At 32.7% G+C, this 8098-nt stretch overlaps 3 non-coding genes across 3 annotated transcripts; 2 read left to right on the top strand and 1 right to left on the bottom strand.

Annotated features, from left to right (window-relative positions):
- The first annotated feature begins 3551 nt into the window (after positions 1-3551).
- On the top strand, positions 3552-3625 carry TRNAI-AAU (transfer RNA isoleucine (anticodon AAU)). Its single transcript has one exon. It is a non-coding gene; the product is annotated as a tRNA-Ile (tRNA).
- A 2001-nt stretch (positions 3626-5626) lies between these two features.
- TRNAI-AAU (transfer RNA isoleucine (anticodon AAU)) lies at positions 5627-5700 on the top strand. The gene has a single exon. It is a non-coding gene; the product is annotated as a tRNA-Ile (tRNA).
- Positions 5701-7534: 1834 nt separating this feature from the next.
- On the bottom strand, positions 7535-7608 carry TRNAI-AAU (transfer RNA isoleucine (anticodon AAU)). Its single transcript has one exon. It is a non-coding gene; the product is annotated as a tRNA-Ile (tRNA).
- Positions 7609-8098: the final 490 nt, after the last annotated feature.

The raw sequence follows: 8098 nt of genomic DNA, 5'->3' as shown, positions 1-8098 counted from the left end.
CTGATATCTTATATGTATTTATCTGTAAAGAACCATTTATTTTTCATCTAACATCTTTTAGTAAATTCGCACTTTCAGGTATTCATTCTTTAATGCAGACGACATTTAACAATGAAATGAGTCGATGCGCGAACATCTCCTGGCGCACGACCTTGTTACCATAAATAAGGTGGGGTCAACCACCTGAGTGGATTTGCGCACAGGCATCCAGTCATTAACCTACGGCTGGGTTATCCCTCAGATAACCGCCGTTTTTTTTTAAGCTTTGTTCTTTTTATTTGTGTTTTTCTGTCGCTTTTAACCGTTGGATCTTGCAGTGAGTCTGCAGTCATATAAGGTATTGTTTTATCAGTTTTATTTTAGATTGCCCCATTTTTACGTATATTTTCTTTTGCTTTTATTGTTTCGGAGGTTTTGCTTATTTTATGTTTTGTGTTAACGGTTTTTGCTTTTAATAATCATAGTTTGAGTTTTGCCTTTTGTTTCGTTTTCCATGCATGATTTATATTTATTATTTGAAGTTTATTAAAGAAATATATATATATATATATATATATATATATATATATATATATATATATATATATATATATATATATATATTGAACAAATAACAAAGTTTTAAAGTTTTTGAGCAGTGAATACTAAATGAAAAGACTGATGAATTTAAGTGATAAAGTAAATGTTAACGGAATTGTTTCAATGGCTTGACTTTAAAGATAACTTTTAAATAAATAACTTCCTGTGGATGTATTGATAACTGATAAAGCGTAACGTAGTTTACTGATTTATTGAATTTATTTGAACTTTGTTTTATTTAGTCATGTTTCATTTACATTGATGATTTTAAATACTACGTTTTATCAGTTATATACAGTAATGGTTCTCTGCATCTCTTAACTATCTTTATTTATGATTTCATGCTTTGGTCGAAACCTTTGTCAGTGAAACACGCTACCAGTATCGATATCACAGCACGAGAACATGATAATTACTCTGTGCCGAAACAGGAGGCCGGACGCTTAGGTCTCGTTGGCTCCTGCGGCCCCGCAAAATAGGGGCAAGATCATGATAACCCCTACAAAAGTCATTGGCAACGCTGCATTTCTAGCATTTCTTCCGCCCACCAATCTAAATAACTGAAGCACACACACTCATTCACACATATATTATTAGAGATAGAAAGAGGGAGAGAGAGGGAGAGAGAGAGAGAGAAATAGACACAAATATGTTATATTTATCAATCTATCTTTATATACACATATACATGCATCTATAAATATGTAGATGTATATATGTATATGCATAGATGAATACATATACATATATACATATACATACATACATACATACATATATATATATATATATATATATATATATATATATATATATATATATATATATATACGTATACATGTAAATATGTATATATATGTACATATACTTATATAAATATAAGGATGTATATATATTCAGCAGTCTGTCATTCCGCCACGGGACTCGATTAGTTTGTGTGGAAATACAGCCGAGTTAAATTCAAACCACTGCGACAGGCAAAAGAGCGTGAAAACTACTCACCACTTCGACGTAGATATCCTGAGCTTACACACACACACACACACACACACACACACACACACATATATATATATATGGTTGAAAAACTCACAATGCACAAACTACATTTACTGAAGACAGTGAGTCTAGTTTGTGCATTGTGCGTTTTTCTATCATAGTATCAGCACGGTAGAATGTTTTTCCCTTCATATTTATGTGTGTGTTTATCTATTGATATAAATATATACGTGGATGTACATATATATGCATATATCTATTTAAGTATATATATACATATATATACATACATACACACACACATACATATATGCATACACACACGCGTATTCCTGGTACCCATTTCATTAGGTACCAAGTTCTGCCTTCCTGCCCTACCTGATGTCAATATCTCAAGTTCAAGAAGCATCCTAAGAAACAAGATAAAACGGCCTCTGTCTGTGTTCTCGACGTCGTCTCCTGTACATGAAGATTTTACTCTTTGCGTTAGATATTTTGTACTACCGTTTGCATGTCTTTTTCTTCTTTCCCAATCCACACTTTATGTTTTGTGTACTAATTCATTGTAAAAAAAGAAAGAAAGAAAAAAAAAAAAAAAAATCTAGACCCACGTACGTATATAATTAATCTAAAAATGTTGCGTATAAATGAATCATTTTAATTCAAAATGTCATTATTCTGCCATTATATGATTCGTATGAGGAAGGTTCGATCCCCGTGCTGGCAAAAGTTTGGTCTACTGTCTCCGGAGTCGATTCGTTGGCAGCCAATTCCTCTTTTGCTGACAAAATGCCTGGACCAAGGTCAGACGATGGCACGGTGGCCAGGCCATTAGGACCGCTGTGTATGCAAGGCTCTTGTATGGTAATGATTATGCGTTCTTCTTTCCTGTCCTGTTCAACACGTTGGGGGTGAGTCTGGCATCAAACCTTGGTCTTTTTTTTTTTTTTTTCTTTTAGAATATTCTTCTTCCTTTGGATTATTTAAGAGTTATTCTGCAAGAAACTTCCACGCGCTCATGTAAACAAGCCGCCCCTCACTCACTTAACCTAAGCCTCATTAGCCTTTGGTCTCCCTGCTGAACGGCCTCTTCGTCTCCGCCGCTTACCTCTCGCCCTCCGACAGACTCTTGGAGACCACGGAGGGCGCTGAAGACCGGTCCGTTGACCACGTGATCGGACTCAGGTGGGAGGACAATGGCTAATCGCAACGACGAGTTACTAAGGTGTATAAGAAGGAAAACATGTTCACACACACACTCAGGTGTATATACTCCTATACACATACAAAAGCACACATGCATATAACTGATATCTGTATATGTATGTATATATGTATATTTATATATACATATATGTGTATGTGTGACACACTGTATACTATATATGAATTTATATACTCAGATTGATAGATATGTGTATATATATGCAAAATTATGCATGTATATATATATATATATATATATATATATATATATATATATATATATATATATATATATATATATGAAGAGGAAAAGTCACAATAGAAATCAAAATACAGTGCAGCGTTTCGAACCTTTCATGAGTTCCTCTTCAGACAAATGATAAAAGACGTTTGGTTAATCTTACGTCTGGAGAGGGACTCTTGAAGAGAGTTCATTTCCTTTATTTCTTGTCGTGGTTGTTTTCCTTTTTGTTTTTATGTACAAATTCCTGCGTTTGTGCTTATGTTCATATATATATGTATGGTAATGCGATTTGAAAACATTTAAGATAAACTGCCTAAGCATTTTCTAAGAAGTAGATTTTCATAGGCTTATATGCATTTGAACTGATAAACAGAATATGTTTATTTTGCTGTCCTGATACAATCCTTCTGAAATACAGTCTAACACTAGGCTATATTGATTGTACATTCCTACTTTTAATTATCTTCAATATAATTTGTTGACTGACGGTTCATTATGAGAAAGATTTTCAAGTAGGTGTAAGGGCCTGTTAGCTCAGTTGGTTAGAGCGCCGTGCTAATAACGCGGATGTCGAGGGTTCGATCCCCTTACGGGCCAAGCATGTATACTTTTAATACAATGACTCTGGTGTCCGTTTATCGCATGTGAATCCATCAGGCTTCAATGCCAGATATATGTCAGCTCCAAGGTTATATATATATATGTATATATATAAATGTATATATATATATATATATATATATATATATATATATATATATATATATATATATCATGTATATGCATATATATACACATATGTGTATATGTGCACATACACACACATATGCGTATATATTTATCTCTCTCTCTCCTTCTCTCTCCCCGCCTCTCTATCTCCTTCAGTTTCTGTGTATGAATATATATCTCGTATTCATAAGTGCATACTCAAAAGTTCCACTGAAGTATAGTTTCTTTTTATTGCATCATCACTGGTAGTGATGACATGGACTCAGACCATGAAAATCCAGATGAACTGGATGAACTGATCGAGTCTGAGGACGAGCCATGGAGTGAGTGAGGTGAGGTCAGATCAGGATGATGACATGGAGTATTACGCATGAGGTGTCTGGCTCGAATCCCCCACCACTAAAAATGAGTCACTACTTATTTCTGATAATATGGGCCTTACTGATGAATTTGAAACCAGTCTCAAGTTGTTACACTATGAGCTGATCTAGCATATTTTGATGCCCCTTTTTTACTCTGGCAGGGGTACCCCACCACGAAAAATGTCGTTCATTGGTCATTCCTGATACACTTTATCATGCTTATTACGTTTTGACTTGTTTTTCTTTGTTACTAGTTAAGCTAGCTCAAAATTTTCATATATTCTCCTGCCCCTGTGTAGCACACCCACCAGTAAATAACGCGGATGTCGAGGGTTCGATCCCCTTACAGGCCAAGGAGCATGATTTTGATAGAATGCCTCAAGTGTCGGTTTATCGCAGGCAAAACCACGAGGCTCCAGTACCAGATATATGCCAGTGCCAAGATCAAATACTGGTACACAGACAAGACGGAGACGCTGCATTTCAAGCCTCTACTATTGTTAGCTTAACAGTCTTTACTTGCAGCCTTCCTTCCGCCCACTAAACTAAATAACTGGAGCTCATGCACAAGTATATATGTACATATACGCACATGCATGTATATGTTTATATATATATATATATATATATATATATATATATATATATATATATATATACATACATATCGATATATATGTATATATATACATATATATGTGTTGTGTATGTATACATGTCGTGTATACACACACACACAAACACACGCGCGTGTGTGTGCGGTGTGTGTTTCTGTATGTGTGTGTATGTGTATATATATTAAATATATATACAAAATGTTGTATACATTTGTATATATATATGTATATATACATATATATATAGTAATACATATCTATATGAATATATATATTATATATGCATATGTATATGTATATATGTATATGTATACATATGTATATATATATATTCATATACACATATGCATAATTATGCATGTATGTATATATATATATATATATGTATATATGTATGAAGAGGAAAAGAGTCAGAATAGAAATCAAAATAAAGTGTAACGTTTCGAACCCTTTACGAGATCCTCTTCAGACAAATGATATAAGACTCTTGGTTAATCATACGTCTGGAGAGGAACTCTTGAAGAGAGTTCATTTCCTTCATTTATTGTGATTGTTTTCCTTTTTGCTTTTGTGTACAAATTACTACGTCTGTGCTTGTGTTCATATATATATATATATATGTATATATATACATATATATGCATATATATACACACCCATATATATTATTTATATATGTAAATATGTTTACATATATATATGTGTGTGTACATAAGTATATATTAGATTTTTTTCTTATATATCATGGTTATGGGAGTTGAAAACATTTAGGATAAACTGCCTAAGGCATATGTGCATTTGAAATGATAAACAAAGTGGATTTATTCTGCTCTGTCCTGATGTGATCCTTCTGACAGTTCACTATGAGAAAGACTCTCTTTAGAGCTACGGGCCTGTTAGCTCAGTTGGTTAGAGCGCCGTGCTAATAACGCGGATGTCGAGGGTTCGATCCCCTTACGGGCCATGTTGAGTATTTTATTCAGTGACTCTGGTGTCCGTTCATCGCACGCCAATCCATCTGTCTCCAGTGCCAGATATATGCCAGTGCCAAGGTCAAACACTGGTACACAGATATGACGGAGACTGAAGGTCGTTGGCAACGCTGCATTTCTAGTCTCTACTATTGTTAGGTTAATAGTCTTTACTTGCAGTCTTTCTTCTGCCCACTAAACTAAACTGGAGCACACACACTTACGCACACACATATATTATTAGAGTTAGAGAGAGAGGGAGAGAGAGACTTACACACACAAATATATATTATATCTATCAATCTATCTTTATGTACACATACATGCATCTATAAATATCTAGATGTATATATGTATACGCATAAATGAATATATATATATATATATATATATATATATATATATATATATATATATATATATATATATATATACGTATACATGTAAATATGTATATATATGTACTATATATATATATATATATATATATATATATATATATATATATATATATATATATATATATATATATATATATATATGTATATACTATATATATATATGTATGTATGTATGTATATATATATGTATGTGTGTGTATGTATATATATATATATATATATATACATACATACATACATATATATATATATATAAATATATATATATATATATATATATATATATATATATATATACTTATATAAATATATGCATACATCAGGTAGGGCAGGAAGACAGAACTTACTACCTAATGAAATGGGTAAAAGGAATAAATCTATTTCGTACAATTTTGATACATCTATGCATTTGTATTTAAGTCCGTGTGTGTGTGCATATATATATATATATATATATATATATATATATATATATATATATATATATATATATATATATATATATGTGTGTGTGTGTGTGTGTGTGTGTGTGTGTGTGTGTGTGTGTGTGTATACTTATATAAATATATACCTATATATGTACACACATGTATATATTTATATTAAGAGATAAACACATACACACATATATATGGAGGGAAAACACTCTACTGTGTTGATACTATGGTAGATAAAGCCACAATGCACAAACTAGTCTCACTTCAATAAATCTAGTTTGTGCATTGTGAGTTTTTCTACCTTATACATATATTTACATGTGTGTGTGTGTGTGTATGCTCAGGAAATCTACGTTGCAGTGGAGAGTAGTCCGGATGCTCTTTTGTTGGCTTATTTCCCTCCCCACCAAGAAAGGCCTGTCGCAGTGGGTTGACGGTACCTCGGCTGTATTTCCGTGGCGGAATGACAGACTGCTAAATATATATACGTCCTTATATTTATATGAGTATAGTACATATATATACATATTTACATGTATACGTATATATATATATATATATATATATATATATATATATATATATATATATATATATATATATATATATATATATTCATTTATGCGTATACATATATACATCTAGATATTTATAGATGCATGTATGTGTACATAAAGATAGATTGATAGATATAGTATATATTTGTGTGTGTAAGTCTCTCTCTCCCTCTCTCTAACTCTAATAATATATGTGTGTGCGTAAGTGTGTGTGCTCCAGTTTAGTTTAGTGGGCAGAAGAAAGACTGCAAGTAAAGACTATTAACCTAACAATAGTAGAGACTAGAAATGCAGCGTTGCCAACGACCTTCAGTCTCCGTCATATCTGTGTACCAGTGTTTGACCTTGGCACTGGCATATATCTGGCACTGGAGAATGATGGATTGGCATGCGATGAACGGACACCAGAGTCACTGAATAAAATACTCAACATGGCCCGTAAGGGGATCGAACCCTCGACATCCGCGTTATTAGCACGGCGCTCTAACCAACTGAGCTAACAGGCCCTTACCATTGAATAGAGTCTTTCTCATGGTGAAGTGTCAGAAGGATCATATCAGGACAGAGCAGAATAAATTCACTTTGTTTATCATTTCAAATGCATATATGCCTTAGGCAGTTTATCCTAAATGTTTTCAAATCCCATAACCATGATATATAAGAAAAAAATCTAATATATACTTATGTATACACACACATATATATATGTAAACATATTTACATATATAAATGATATATATGGGTGTATATATATGCATATATATGTATATATATACATATATATGAACACAAGCACAAACGTAGTAATTTGTACACAAAAACAAAAAGGAAAACAATCACAATAAATGAAGGAAATGAACTCTCTTCAAGAGTTCCTCTCCAGACGTATGATTAACCAAGAGTCTTATATCATTTGTCTGAAGAGGATCTCGTAAAGAGTTCGAAACGTTACACTTTATTTTGATTTCTATTCTGACTCTTTTCCTCTTCATACAT

The sequence above is a fragment of the Penaeus vannamei genome, chromosome 20 (assembly GCF_042767895.1).
Source record: "Penaeus vannamei isolate JL-2024 chromosome 20, ASM4276789v1, whole genome shotgun sequence".
In the NCBI taxonomy this organism is placed as follows: domain Eukaryota; kingdom Metazoa; phylum Arthropoda; class Malacostraca; order Decapoda; family Penaeidae; genus Penaeus; species Penaeus vannamei.
This window is presented reverse-complemented; position numbering and strand designations above follow the sequence as displayed.